Source organism: Tachypleus tridentatus, chromosome 9, assembly GCF_004210375.1.
Source record: "Tachypleus tridentatus isolate NWPU-2018 chromosome 9, ASM421037v1, whole genome shotgun sequence".
NCBI lineage: Eukaryota > Metazoa > Arthropoda > Merostomata > Xiphosura > Limulidae > Tachypleus > Tachypleus tridentatus.
Window position 1 is genome coordinate 3331193 of NC_134833.1, and position 16492 is coordinate 3347684.

The 16492-nt window shown below is 33.6% G+C and overlaps 1 pseudogene; it reads right to left on the reverse strand.

The window, feature by feature from the left end:
* Positions 1 to 1369: 1369 nt before the first annotated feature.
* Positions 1370 to 2711, reverse strand: LOC143226966 (uroporphyrinogen decarboxylase pseudogene; annotated as a pseudogene).
* Positions 2712 to 16492: the final 13781 nt, after the last annotated feature.

The following is a 16492-nucleotide window of genomic DNA, read 5'->3' on the forward strand; positions in this document are numbered from 1 at the left end:
CTGCGTTACAAGTTTCACGTGCTGAAAGGTTTAGTGACGACACGAGCAGTTATGTTCTTACAAAATACAGTAAAATGACTGGATTGTTTAAACACAAACTATGAACTAATACCAATTATTTCTTCCGTTCGGTTTTCGACGATTAATTCCTGTGATCAGAAACTGTTTGCATTTTCACACTTCATAAATCTCCTGCTGTTGTTTCACTACCAGCTTGAAAAACTTACACATCAAATCTAGTGAAGTGTATTTATAACCTACCATATGAGATTTATGGTTTGGAATCATGCTAATTTTATAATTTAGACTTAACACAGTTGTACTTCAGGATGAAAGTCTTTCTTGGTGTGTAATCAGCTTAAACATTGGTTGGAAAGAAGCTCTAAATTATTTTTATCAAGCTGACAAATACTGTGATTGGCTATTTCCAATTATGATCATGTCACTGTCAGTAAAACTGATTACCACTTTCACTTTGGTAAAATTGGTTTGTGAAAATCACTCAGCATAGTTTTACTTCAGATATTCTCAAACTATCTATTTACAACACACTATGTAATAAGTATCAGTTAAAATTTGGTTGGCGAAATCACACTCAGGGTTCTTTTACTACAGCTATTCTCAAACTATTTACATCACTTCTGTAATCACTGTCACTCAGTAAAATTAGTTTCTGTGAAAATCACTCATTCATGCTAGTTTTATGAGATATTCTCAAACTGAGTAAAACTTCTGCAACACCACTCACCACTCACGTTATTTTTACTTCAGATATTCTCAAACTATTCATTTACAACTTCTGTAATTGCACCATCACTCCCAGTAACACTTCTGTAAAATCAAACCATCACTCTGGGTAAAACTTCTGCAACCCCAAAGTCACTCAGTAAAACTTCTATAATCACTTTATTTCCAGTAAAATTAGTGTGAAAGTCACTCAGCACTCATGCTTTATTTTTACTTCAGACATTCTCAAACTTTGTTTATTTACAACACTACAATCACACTGTCACTCAGTAAAACTTTTTGTAATCACCTAGCTCTCTCAGTAAAAGTTCTGTAATCACACTGTCATTCAGTAAAATTGTGTGAAAAATCACTCAGCTCATGTTTAGTTTTACTTCAGATATTTTCAAACTGTTTATTTACAACACCACAATCACACTGTCACTCAGTAAAACTTTTGTAATCACCCTATCTCTCTCAGTAAAACTTCTGTAATCACACTGTCACTCAGTAAAATTAGTGTGAAAATCACTCAGCACTCGTTACTTTTACTTCAGATATTCTCAAACTGTTTATTTAAAACACTACAATCACACCGTCACTCAGTAAAATTAGTGTGAAAATCACTCAGCACTCATGTTACTTTTACTTCAGATATTCTCAAACTATTTATTTACAAAACGTGTTATGAAAGTTTAATTATAGAAAATCCCCTTCTACAGTAACCTTTGAAAAGTACTTTGAGCTATAAATACAACAGAAGCTTAGTACACTTTACAATAATAAACAGACAGCTCATAACCACTATCAAAATAACTTCAACTACTACTTACTTGTACTATTATTTTTTACATAAAGCTGGTGATGGTGCTAAAACAATGACATGAAGATAAAAACTTTGTTTTACAAATTAAAACTAGAGAAAATATCACAATAAAGTCTGGAAGCTTCAGTGTGTGGAATGTAGCTCTTTGGAGTGTTTATGTACAGCATCAACAAAAGCACACAAGTGTGCAGGGTCAATGTCAGGATACACTCCATGCCCTAGGTTTGCAATGTGTCTATCTGGTCCAAATTCAGTTATCATCTGTGCTACATACTGGTCAATGTCAGATGGTAAAGCATAAAGTGCACAGGGATCAAGATTTCCTTGAAGGGTGACATATGGTCCGACTTCTTGTCGTGCTTTTTTTGGTTTTACTGTCCAATCAATTCCCACAACATCATATCCTGTTTGTCCTAGCTTGTCCAGAGCATAGCGAGTATCTTTTGCAAAAATAGCCATAGGAACTTCATCAAGTCCTTCACAATGTAGTCTGGATTTTACACTTTCTCTTTTACTATTAATATATGGAAGAGCAAATTTCTCAAAGAGTTGTGGACCAAGGAAGCCAGCATTAGATTCAAACACCTGCAACATCTGAGCACCAGCTTTAACCTGACCAATGAGGTAGTCAACAGTAACGTTTGTCAGGATCTTTAGTAGCTTGTGACTCTCCACTGGCCACTCATACAGCCAGCGGCAGCTTTAGACATGGTTTTGTTCCCCCCACCTTCAATCATGTATCCCATAAGTGTTCAAGGTGCTCCACAAAATCCCAGAAGGGGAACTCTTCCCTCAATCCTATGCCTGGTTAAGGTAATAGCATCAAAAACATAACCAAGTTCTTTCTTCATATTTGGAGTTCCTTTTAATAAAGACAAGTCATCTGGTTTCTCTAATGGTTTGGGGAAATGTGGGCCTACACCAGGAAGCATATCGACTGCCATGCCTAGTGCTTGTGTGTACGACTAAAATATCGAGATTAAAACGATTTATTGGTTGTAATGTGACCTGGCAAGCAAGTTCAGGGGTCTTGCAAAGTTAAAAAAAAACTGAAATCTTTTCTTATTTCACAAAATTCTGGCAAGTACCGTCCTGCTTGTCTCATTACCCAAACTGGGTGAACTCTGTCCTCTGACCACGAGCTACCATAATATGGCATCATTCAGGAGGGAGGGAAGTTCTAGGCCATCTATACAAAAATAACATACAATGATTACAATTTCGTGATTATATGTGAAGAAAAACAAAACAACAAATACTTGTAATGAATGTATAGCATTGAAGAAAATGACCATAATGTGTGTGTTTCATATAGCAAAGTCACAAAGGGCTATCTGCTGAGTCCACAGATCCATAATGTGTAAAGATACTACTACAGAACAGGTAATAAGTACATTACAACTGTGAATAAAGTTTAACTTACAAAATTCTCAGCTTTAAACTGACTATTTCTATTGGTTTCATATAGTCATAGGAACTTCATCAAGTCCTTCACAATGTAGTCTGGACTTTACACTTTCTCTGATACGATTAAAAAATGGAAGAGCATATTTCTCAGAGTTGTGGACCAAGGAAGCCAGTACTAGATTCAAACACCTGCAACATCTGGACACCAGCTTCAACCTGACCAACAATGTAGTTGACAGACACAATGTAGTCTGGATTTTACACTTTCTCTTATAGTATTAATATATGGAAGAGCAAATTTCTCAAAGTTATGGACCAAGGAAGACAGCACTAGATTCAAACACCTACAACGGGTTAAGGTAATAGCATCAAAAACATAACCAAGTTCTTTCTTCATATTTGGAGTCTCTTTTAATAGAGACAAGTCATCTGGTTTCTCTTAATGGTTTGGGGAAATGTGACTCTCCATAGGCCACCAAACTATTTATTTACAACACTGGGTAGCAATAAGTTACAGTGTGCACTTACTGTTACTCTGATGGTAACAAAAATTAGTATACATGTACTGTTAGTATGAAAGTAATAATAACTCTGCTTTCTTCCAATGTTCTACCCAATAAGCCAACATATTCTACACAGCCACAGATATTACTTGTTTAACAGTTTTTATACACTACATAACTAAATGCTTTCTATAAATTAAGATACACCACATTCATATCTGTACCCTTCCCTACACGTTGTACCCTCTTCAAAGAATGTCAAAACTCAGAAAGGTAAGATTTTGCCCCAGTAAAACCATCTTGACTATTCATAAAAATCTAAAGTTTAAGTGACTTTACAAAGATTCTTTCAATAGACTTCCAAAACTTTTCCACAACTGATGTAAGACTAATGGGTCTATAATTAGTAAGGCAGTTTTTATCACTTCCTATTAAAAAGAAAAGTAACATTAGCCAACAACAAGAACAAAGTTATGAATGGTTCACATATCCAATCCTCAACTTACTTTCAATGCCCTGGAGTAGGTAACATTGAGACAAACATTTTACTTATTCAAAGGTCTTTGTTTTTTTTATCTTAAATAGCTCAGAATTAATGTTATTATGTTGTTCTATCTAGCTTCTATCTAGCAACTGTTCAGGTTGAGGAATATTGTTTACATTTGATTAGTAAAATTGAAGAAGTAGAATGTAATAAGATAGTCATCCAATAACACAGGCTGTGAACCTTAGCTTCATAATAGTTGCATTGGTTTTAATAACAGGTTTCACATAATTCTACTATCCAGGGTTCATAAGCAAAATTCATGTTTTGCTATCATGTGAAGACTTTTTACAACTCAGAAACAAATGTTAAAGTCTTACTTTGATCAAACTTACAATAAATTTACCAAACAAATATATGTCTGGGTCATTTTACACAACCTTTTGTTGCCATAGCATCAACTAAGCATTTAAAAGAACAATATCAAGTGTACACACAAATATTATCCACAAATGACACATCATGTTGTCTGTTAACTTGTATACAAGTGGTGTGTTTGTAATGGGTTCTAGAATAAGATCTCATGTTGTGTTTGGTTTAGAGAAATCTATAGTCAGTGGTTATCAACATTTTAAGCATAACAAAACATGACCCAATTTCGATTAAAATGGTTCACTTATGTAAGAGCACATACAACATTTTGTGACAGCTCTGTAAAGATGGACATCAATTGTACACATCACTGTAGAACATTTTAAGGCAATAAAACTATTGCAGTTGTAACACCTTTCAAAGGCCATACTTCAATACTAATGTTTTGCTATATTTGAAGAAATTCTCATAATTTACTTTAATGTTTTCAGTCAACATTGTTTCATACCTTTTCCATAATCTCTCATTCAACCAACTACACTGACCTTCTGTAAACCTCCAAGTTTCTCCAAGACTCATGTGAATTTAATTTTTTATATTTATAATGGTGTTTTTTTTTGTGTTTTTTTTCTGGTAGCCACTTGTTTTGTCTATAGGAAACATGCCTATCTTGAACATTCAACTAACCACTATCTTCAACTCAACTGCCCAATTCAAAACACAATTCTTGCATCATCTCTTCAAAAATGTTTTTTTTCATTTGTAACCAAAATATTATTATTTCTTATCTTCATGTTACAAAATGTTGAACCTAATGAGGCAACAACCACTTACATCCAGAGGTTCTCCAACCTCTACTGGATCAATCACTCACTTCTTAGAAGGTATAATAAATCTAAAGTAGCATTGTTCTTAGTAGGGTCCATAATCAATTGTTAAATCACAATGAATCAGAAAACTAGTGAACCAATCAGTTGTTTCTGAGGAGAGAACTGTCAAGTTTCAAAATAAAAACAGCTTTAGAAAAAATGTCGGAAGAGAGCAGAATAAGAGCTTACACAAAATTATGGAAACAACTGTACAAAAAACAGAGAACCACAGATCTCTATAGTTGACTGAATGTAGAACTAGGGAAACAAGTAATGAAACAATATGTTCTGAAAGAACATTTTAATAAATGAAGGGTAAACTGCAATAATTAATCATCTTCCTTATGCATTGAAATTTAAGCTCATTATAAAATACGAGCTGTACAATACAGAAATCAGTAGAAAAGTTATTCATACACCAGAGTTACTTGCATTTAAATAATTTCTTTCAAAGAAAGTTGGCATATTTTATTTTCATGATTGTTGCTTGTTTTGAAAGGATTTATGTTTAAGGAAATACATCTATTCAATTTCTCCAGTGGAATGAGACAGAATTTACAATAAAAAAGGCAAAACAAATCAACTTTGTTTACCATTTTTATTCAGAAGTCTTTGTTTCTTTGAATAAACAAAAAAAAACAAAGCTAAAAACACTAAATAAAGGCTGCTTAAAAAGATGAAGACAGGGATGTTAAACATGCATTTTTTAAAAACTGGCCTAACACAGTAGGTGAATGAAGATCAGTTATCAAACGTCCCGAGGTTGCTATCAAAATAACTAACACACACATCAAGTACAAACTCAATATAAACATTCATATGAGAAGGAACATGTGTCCATCCAAATAAGATAAAACAAACAGCACATAACATAATCACATAATTATTTTAGATTATGCATATTTTTTCCTAATATTAATAAAGTAGATTATAATTTAGAATTACAACTTGTGATTAATTTTTTCCAATTAAAAAAGGCGAAAATAAGCAAACTGTAGGAAAGTTTAGGTTCCTTTGTAACTTTACAGATTCATTCGTTTAGAATTAAGTACAAAGCTACATAATGGGCTAACTGTGGTCTGTCTGCCAACCACAGGTACAAATTCGTTTAGCCTGATGAAGGTAAGTAAAAAGTTATCTAACACATTTAACTTGACAATAACTTAAAAGTTACAAGAGAGTCAGCGCAAATGGATGACAGTCATTTTGAAAATCAAATAAAAAAATTACACTTTCTGCAAAAAAAAATCAATCATACCAATATGAAAACAAAATATTTTGAACAACACATAATACTTTATGCGTACGACTTACGTTTTCGGAATTTAAATACAAACCTCTTCAAAAATGTTTCACTTTTAGTTTTAAGTTCAAAGTTGTCTCAGGTACCCTTTCCCCGTGACGATTATACTCGAACAGCACATCAGTCTTCTTTCATGGTAATAACCGTACGTAGCGCTGATGATCAATGTTACTTGTACTATCAGGGATCCTTAAATTATTGCGTTGTAAATATTGTGCACTAAAATATGAGAGATAAAACTAACAACTACATTTCAATTTAAAAATATCATGTACATATAATTAATTTGCAATATAAATATAACTAAAAATGGTTAATCATATATATATAAATTGGGTTTGTCTTACTTTGTCTTACTATAAAAATGAGATATTCATATATACTTAAGGAGCAGAAAAAATACCAATTAATTTCTTACTTAAATGATTAATCCATTTGTTGCCAAACGTTGGTTTGATTGTTTTGTTTGTTTGTTTTTTGAATTTCGTACAAAGCTACTCGAGGGCTATCTGTGCTAGCCGTCCCTAATTTAGCAGTGTAAGACTAGAGGGAAGGCAGCTAGTCATCACAACCCACCGCCAACTCTTTTACCAACGAATAGTGGGATTGATTGTAACATTATAATGCCCCCACGGCTGAAAGGGCAAGCATGTTTGGCGCGAAGGGGATGCGAACCCGCGACCCTCAAATTACGAGTCACACGCCTTAACACGCTTGGCCATGCGGGGCCACGTTGGTTTGAATCAAGCAAAAAGCTGCATTATAGGCTATCTGTGCTCTGCACACTACGGGTGCCTAAACCAGGTTTTTAGCGTTGTATGTCCACAGACATGTCGCTGTGCAACTGGAAAGCATTGAATAGTAGTCACATATTATGGAGGAAAACCTCAGTTACTCATTCCCTCTCGCTTTATTCAAGTAATGTCTCTTTTTTTTGTTTTCGATTGAATATTTTATAATTTCCTAACATAATTCATTATATATTGATATCAGTAATTATACTAAACATTGTTCAATATACTATTTTCATGGATCTTCTGAAGATAGAATATGCGTAATTCCAAAATATTCATTAGCGATGTTTGCAACTGTTTCCACGGCTCTAATATTCATTATTAGACTTAGTTAAAGTAGTTTTATACACGCGTTTAAATGAGCTGAGAGTGAAAGTGTTTGCGGCATAAATTAGATATTGACTTGGTAGATATCATTCCTCATACGTACATTTCTCACACACAACTCTTCAGCTCAACGCTTCTTCTAAGTAGGCCTAATAGTATGGCTTTAAGATAATACTAAAACGTATGTGAAAACCTTTGTCAAACTTATTTTTTATCTTTAATTGGAACGATATATTTCTCAGCAGATTTAGTGATGTCGAGAAAAATAATTGTAGAAAAATATATATATGTGAAAACGGCTAGTTTGGGTTCTCAACCTAAACGAGCCGTTTGAGCGCGTAAGGCGTGCGACTCGTAATCAGAGGGTCGCGGGTTCGCGCCCGCGTCGCGCTAAACATGCTCGCCCTCCCAGCCGTGGGGGTGTATAATGTGACGGTCAATCCCACTATTCGTTGGTAAAAGAGTAGCCCAAGAGTTGGCGGTGGGTAGTGATGACTAGCTTCCTTCCCTCTAGTCTTACACTGCTAAATTAGGGACGGCTAGCACAGATAGCCCTCGAGTAGCTTTGTGCGAAATTCCAAAACAAACAAACAAACGAGCCGTTTTTACATATATATTTTTCTCAGCAGATTTCTACGCAGCACTCGGCGATAATGAGTCCTAACTATTTACAGTAGAAAATAAAATTGATTATTCAAAATAATGAAGTTCTAGAGGGCATAAATACTTAATACGAAACATTTCTGAATGAATTTACTTATACCGGAATTCGCTTTCCCCCCCAGTGGCTCAGCGGTATGTCTGCGGACTTACAACATTAAACACCGGATTTCGATACCCGTGGTGGGCAGAGCACAGATAGCCTCTAGTGTAGCTTTGTGCTTAATTCAAAACAATAACTTATATCAGAATTCTAATTCCTTTAAGGATTTTTTTACATTACGAAATTAGGTTGGCACCGATGATGGAAAATGCCAGTTAGAGAAATAATTTTATTACTCTTTACTTTCAAACCAACATGAACTTTCAACAATTTGTAATAGCTTTAAGCATTATCTAGATGTCAGGAATAAATGATTGTACAACATTTTAACAGAAATATAATAGTTTTCATTGTTGTTATAATTATTTTCAGTGAACTATTAACCTTAGACAACGTCGTAGTTTAACAAAAATCATTTTAACAAAATATTACCATATGTCTACTGACTCACACCGCGAGAAACCGAGTTTCGATACCCATGGTGAGCAGAATACAAATACCCCACTGTGTATAATTCCAAAGAATTCAGTTTTAAATTCAGTTCACGTAACTATAAAAATACTTAATATTTTATTTAACGTTTCAACGATCTTAAACAATATGATATTTGTTAGACACATTAAAAATGACACTAACTACACTAAACAAACGTATAGAATCAACTTCTTTATAAGATTGTAACTTAACACTCACGATACCTAATACAGATCCAAATATTTCGTTGTCTTTACAACCACCTCTCCCTATAACTAATAACATTATAATAAGTTAAACGAGTAGATAAAGAAAGTATTGTGGCTATGTTCCTTGCATGAAAGCACATTTGTTATTGTTTAACTACATCAACGATCAGTTTAATAGTGCTTCATATTAATCTTCAGAGATAATAAAAGTTTCAACTTTATCAACTCTCAGTAAACTTTTCACGTTTTAAAAACGAAATCTTCTAAACTTTGAATTTTATAGTTGCATATATCTCTACAAAGTTACAGGGTATTACTACAACAAATACAACGCATAAATATGCAAAACTTGTTATCAAACGCTATCTTTAGAGCTTTAAAAATGTTTTTATCGAGAAAAAGTTTTATTTTGACTTATTACATCATTATATTGAAATAAGATGGTAATTATTGGTCAATCTCGGCTCTATCATCCCCTAAATGTCTTTCGCTAGTACAGCGGTAAGTCTACGGACTTACAACGCTAAATCAGGGATTCGATTCCCCTCGGTGGGCTCAGCTCGATGTGGCTATTAAAACATAGCTTAACTCTTATCATCGATTTGCTTATCAAGCTTTTTCTTAAACTAGTTTAAATGTACAGCATATGAAACCAACCCATTCAAAATATAAACCATCCTATTACAAAAATAAAACTGTTTAAGCTGAAGATGACTCCAACCTTGTCCAGATTTTATACAAGTGTCCCCTAGGTCTACTGTTCTGTTAAATGTGAAAAAAGATGATACATCAACATTATCAATTCCCTTTACAATCTTAAACACCTTTATCAAATCTTCCTGTTGATTCTTCTTTTTTGAGGAGAAAACAATTTAAGATATTTCAGTCTCTCCTCATATGACAAACCACTCCATTCCAGGCGCCATTGTCTGAACCATTTCTAATAATTTGGTGTCTTTCCTGAGGTAAGAGGCCCAAGACTAAACACAATATTCCAAATGTGGCCTGACAAGCGACGTGTGCAATGAAACTATAACCACTTTTTTCTTGTATTCATTATTTCTGTAGCTACAACATACAAAATCTTACTTTTCCTTACCACTATCAACAGCAGACTACTATATGGCTTTAGAGACTAAGGTCCCATTCTTTCATGCACTGTTAAGGTTATTCCCATCCCAATTATACTTATAATTTAGGTTACGATAACCCACATACACATTTATTATAATTAAAACCCATCTGCTATTTATTTACTCAACTCACTAAATGAGCTAAATTAGCAGTATTCTCTTCAAACCTATCAAAACTTTAATATCTCCTGTAAATTTAAATATTTTATTCACTATTCGTTAATCTTTGTCATTGATATAAATAAAAAAGAACAAGGGTCCTGAAACTGAGCCAGGAGGTGACTCCCTCTTGTGACATTAATTCAGTTTGATTGAACTCCTTTTGTAACAACCCTCTGCTTTCTTCCATTTAGCCATTCTTCTGTCCAATTAGCTAACTTATTCAATGCACCTCTGTAAATAATTATTTTAGAAGCATTTTACATGGCAGACTGTCAAATGTTTTCTGAAAATCCAGACACACCAAATTCAAATCCTTACTCTCAATTATATAAAGAGTAACCTAGCCATATTCTAAGTTCCTTATATGGTTCGTCGTTTTCTAGTGTTAAAAAAGGTTATTCAAGTATGACATCAGATGCTAAATTGTATTCATGAGTTAACTTGCTGTTTTTCTCAGGTGGATGCTATTAGTTTCATAAATGTTATTAGTGTACAAAATAGGTTGTTCAAAACGAATCCCAATTCGTGTTCACGTTACCACTGACTGTAATATAATAAGATAAACTGTTTCTCACAAGATAATTGTAGTATGAATCTGGCTCTTTCTTTTGGAAAACAATAACAAAGATATGTCAGTTATTCTTTTTCTGAGATATTTGATGGTCATTATCATAATATTTCCTCCGTTTTCAATAATCCCAAGTTTAATTCCTTGAGGAACAGGATAATTCAATATAAAGTGACTGTCACAACTTTTCATATTATGTGCTATAGCTGCATAGTTCTTATGTTCATAGCTGTAAGGTTCATATGTTTTTTTTTCGAAAATAATAATTCACAGAATTTCTCACATGAATAATATCCTTTGCAAACTGTTTCCACACCGTTAAAACCATGGATCATACAGTAATTTACCTCGTGAAAACCTGTTTGCTGATATGTGTCAGTTGTATTTGATTTTATACAACAATTTCAACGTTAATTAAATGTTTATTATACAATAAAAAATTTTACTTATTTTATACAACAATCTCAACGTCAATAAAACGTTTATTATGCACTAAAAGTTTTACTAATTTGATTTTATACAATTTATACGTCAATAAAAATTTATTATACATTATAAGTCATACTGATTTGATTTTATACAATACTTTCATCGTTAATAAAACGTCTACTATGCACTAAAAGTTTTACTAATTTTATTTTATACAACAGTTTCATCTTTAATAAAACGTTTATTATAGTCTTAAAATTTTATTTGTTTCATTTTATAAAATAATTTCAACGTCAATAAAACTATTATTGTACAATAAATGTTTTACTAATTTGATTTCATACAACAATTTCATCGTGAATAAAATGATTTTCATAAACTAAGAGTCGTATTGATTTGATTTTATACAACAATTTCACCGTGAATAAAATGATTTTCATAAACTAAGAGTCCTATTGATTTGATTTTATTCAACAATTTCACCGTGAATAAAATGATTTTCATAAACTAAGAGTCGTATTGATTTGATTTTATACAACAATTTCACCATGAATAAAACGTTTATTATGCACTTATTTGATTTTATACAAAAGTTCCAACGTCAATAGAAATTGTTATTATGAACTAAAAGTTTTACTAATTTGATTTCATGCAACAGTTTCATGGTTAGTAAAATGTTTATTATGGACAAAAAAAATTATTATTTCATGTTATAGAACAATTTCAACTTCAATAAATCATTTATTATACACTAAAACTTTTACTGTGCCCGGCATGGCCGAGCGCATTACGCGTGCGACTCGTAATTCGCGGGTTTGTATCCCAGTCGCGCTAAACATGCTCGCCCTTTCAGCAGCGGGGGCGTTATAATGTGCGGTCAATCCCACTATTCGTTGGTAAAAGAGTAGCCCAAGAGTTGGCGGTGGGTGGTGATGACTAGCTGCTTTCCCTCTAGTCTTACACTGCAAAATTAGGGACGGCTCAGGTTTCTCCTCCTGGTTGGGGGTTGTGCAGTAGGATAACAATCGACTCACTTAAAAAAACCAGCATGTTAATGAATCCGCAAGTGATTGCGGCCCCATGTACCTTCATGGAATCGTAAGGCAAAATAAATAATATAATAATAAAACTTTTACTAATTTGATTTTATTCAACAATTTAAACGTCAATAAAACGTTTATTATGCACTCAAACTTCCAGTCAAACTATACAGTCATACTAGTATGATTTTACACAACAAATTGAACGTCAATAAAACGTTTATTGACGTTAAAATTGTTGTATAAATCAAATTAGTAAGACTTTTAGTGTATACTGAACGTTTTATTGGCGTTCAAAATAGTATGTAATAAACGTTTCATTGAGGTAGAGATTGTTGCATAAAATGAAATCAGTAAGAGTTTTGGTGTATAATAAAGGTTTTATTGACGTTGAAATTGTTGTATAAATTTAAATTAGTGCACAATGATAATCGTTTAGTTAACTTTGAAGTTGTTGTATAAAATCAAATTAGAGCATAATAAACGTTTTATTGATGTTCAAATTGTTGTATAAAATCAAATTAGTAAGACTTTTATTGCATAATAAACATTTTTTGACGTTGAAATTTTTGTAACAAGTCACCTTAGTAAGACTTTTAGTGGAAAATAAATGTTTTATTGGCCTAGCAATTTCACGTGGGTTAAGGCATTCGACTCGTATTCTGAGGGTTGTGGGTTCAAATCCCCGTCGCATCAAACATGCTCGCCCTTTCAACCGTGGGGACATTATAATGTAACGGCCAATCCCTCTGTTCGTTGGTAAAAGGCCAAGAGTTGGCAGTGGGTGGTGATGATTAGTTGCCTTCCCTCTAGTATTACACTGTTAAGTTAGGAACGACTAGCGCAGATATCTCCAGAGTAGCTTTTGCGAAACGATTCTAAAAAAAGTTTTGCGCGATTCAAAACAAAAGAAACGTTTTATTGGCGTTGAAATTGTTGTAAAAATCAAATTAGTAAGATTTTTAGTGTATATTAAATGTTTTGTTGACGTTGAAAGTTTTGTATACGATCAAAGTGTAAGTGTTAATGATTGTATAATATTGTCCTCTTTAGGGTGATTTAAACGTAGAGACACTTATTGTGTACTTGGTGAGATGTATATAATTGTTTTTACGTTATTATATATATCATTTTAGCATATCATTGAAAATGTTTATGATGTTCTAGAAAAGAAGCATGTTCAAGAAGTCTTGATTAAAATAAAATTGAGACCCTATAATCCGATCGTTTCCAAAAGGTGAACCTTTCTTCTTCAGAGGGAACTTGAAGTCGCAGTTTCCCTCTGAAAATATTTGTGTGTGTGTTCTTATAGCAAAGCCACGCAGGGCTATCTACTGAGTCCACCGAGGGTAATCGAACCTCTGATTTTATCATTGTAAATCCGTAGACTTAGTTCTGTACCAGCACTGAAAATATTTAATTACTTGATTATAAGCAACATAAGCCTGTTAATTAATTCAGCAACTAGTGACAAGCATCCTTTTAATAATGTTTAATTAATTATCAACATTCATAATCCATGGTCCTCTAAAAGCATGTTTTCTACATGGTGAAGTAATCACAAATCTGTCAACGTCATAACTAACACACATAACCTACTTACATCGCTAAATCCATCTCTGAACGTCGTAACTAACACACATAACCTACTTAAATCAGTAAATCCATCTTTGAACGTTATAACTAACGCACATAACCTACTTACAGATGGCTGTAACATTGCATAGTGTTATCGATGTTGTTGAGATAACCGTAACATTACATGGTGTTAACGATGTTGTTAAGATAACCGTAACATTACAGTGTTAACGAGGTTGTCAAGATAACCGTAACATTACACAGTGCTAATGATGTTGTTGAGATAACCGTAACATTACAGTGTTAACGATGTTGTTAAGATAACCGTAACATTACACAGTGTTAACGATGTTGTTAAGATAACCGTAACATTACACAATGTTAATGATGTTGTTGAGATAACCGTAACATTACACAGTGCGAACGATGTTGTCAAGATAACCGTAACATTACACAGTGTTAACGATGTTGTTGAGATAACCGTAACATTACCCAGTGTTAACGATGTTGTTAAGATAACCGTAACATTACACAGTGTTAACGATGTTGTTGAAATAACCGTAACATTACCCAGTGTTAACGATGTTGTTAAAATAACCGTAACATTACACAGTGCTAACGATGTTGTTGAGATAACCGTAACATTACCCAGTGTTAACGATGTTGTTAAGATAAATAACTGTTACTATTTTATTTAATTGTTTGTTTGTTTGTTTTTTGAAATTTCGCACAAAGCTACACGAGGGCTATCTGTGCTAGCCGTCCCTAATTTAGCAGTGTAAGACTAGAGGAAGGCAGCTAGTCATCACCACCCACTGCCAACTCTTGGGCTACTCTTTTACCAACGAATAGTGGGATTGACCGTAACATTATAATGCCCCCACGGCTGAAAGGGCAAGCATGTTTGGCGCGACGGGGATGCGAACCCGCGACCTTCAGTTTACGAGTCACACGCCTTAACACGCTTGGCCATGCCGGGACCGTGCGTCATTTTGCTTTTAAAAATGCATCTCGTGTGAACTTGTGATTGCAAATTTTTTTTCTTACATAAAAATAACAGTTACTTCATGGTAACATTATAAACCAAACCTTTCTAAAATTAGTACGTTGGTGATTTCTAGAAGTTTCAGTTGTTCAAATAGTCATAAATAATTCTACAAATCAAATGTATGTGAAATTGAATATCACGTAAGAATCATTTAATGTTTCCACACTATGCAGAAAAATTAGTAGTGTCGTAAGATTTTATAAGCCCAAAGTCTGGACCAACATTTCTTTAAAAAACAGTTGATTTATAAATAGTAAAATTATAATACAGATGATAACCTTCATATCCAAAGCTATTATTGTAACTGTGGTCATAGTGCTTCTAAAAACGCGCGTTGATGGTATTGTTGAAGTTACAAAGTACAATGAATACTGTAATGTCTGCTATATAAATATCCTTGAAATTCACCTAATATAACGCTCTAAATCAGTGGTTCCCAACGTTTTTTATGCCCCGCACCCCTAAAAAATTTTAATATGTTCTCGCACCCCTCACAGTAATTATATATTTAAGAATAAAGGTGAAGGTGGTCAAAACAAATGTTATCTCGCACCCCTGGTTGAGAACCACTGCTCTAAATTCTTACATACAATTCCCCTAACCATGAAAACACGAAAACGATCAACCGGGACAATATTACATCGGCCCAGCATGGGCTGGTGGGTTGCATAGACAGGTCGGTTCCATGGCCAGGTGGGTTAAGGCGTTCGACTCGTAATCTGAGGGTCGCGGATTCGAATCCCAGTCGCACCAAACATGATCACCTTTTCAGCCGTGGGGGCGTTATAATGTGATGATCAGTATTTCATTGGTAATAGAATAGCCCAAGAGTTGGCGGTGGGTGGTGGTGACCAGCTGCCTTCCCTTTAGTCTTAAACTGCTCAATTAGGGACGGCTAGTCCTCGAGTAGCTTTGTGCGAAATTAAAAAATAAACAAACAAATAATATGATAAAGTTGTTCATTGAAAATGTTTTAAGATATTAAAATATCCAACGCTGAACAAAGACTTCCCATAAAACGTTTTTCATGCACAAGGTAAAGCTGTGAAAATATAAATTCAGCCCGGCATGTATATACATGTGTTCTTCTAATATAAAGAAAGTTTTCAGGCTAATTACTGTGTAGCTTCAGATTATATTTGATATCGTATACTTCAAAACTAATTCGTAAACCCTTAACAGCTGCAGGATAAAACGAAACGTGCGTGGCATAATAATTTAGTGTTTACTGATAAACTTTACCGACGCCATACAATAAATGGCGAATTTCAATCACTCTACATCCTTCTGAGCTTGTATTGCGTATTGTAATACCTCATTCTGTTATATTGAACGGCATAGTATTCCTACAATGCTTTGTGATTTGCTGTAACCTTATATATTAGGATATTTTAACATGAAAAGTATTTTTATTTCATTTAAACAGTTTCAGTTTAGTTCTTTATTTTTATCCTCCAATTTACTCATGGATTCCTCT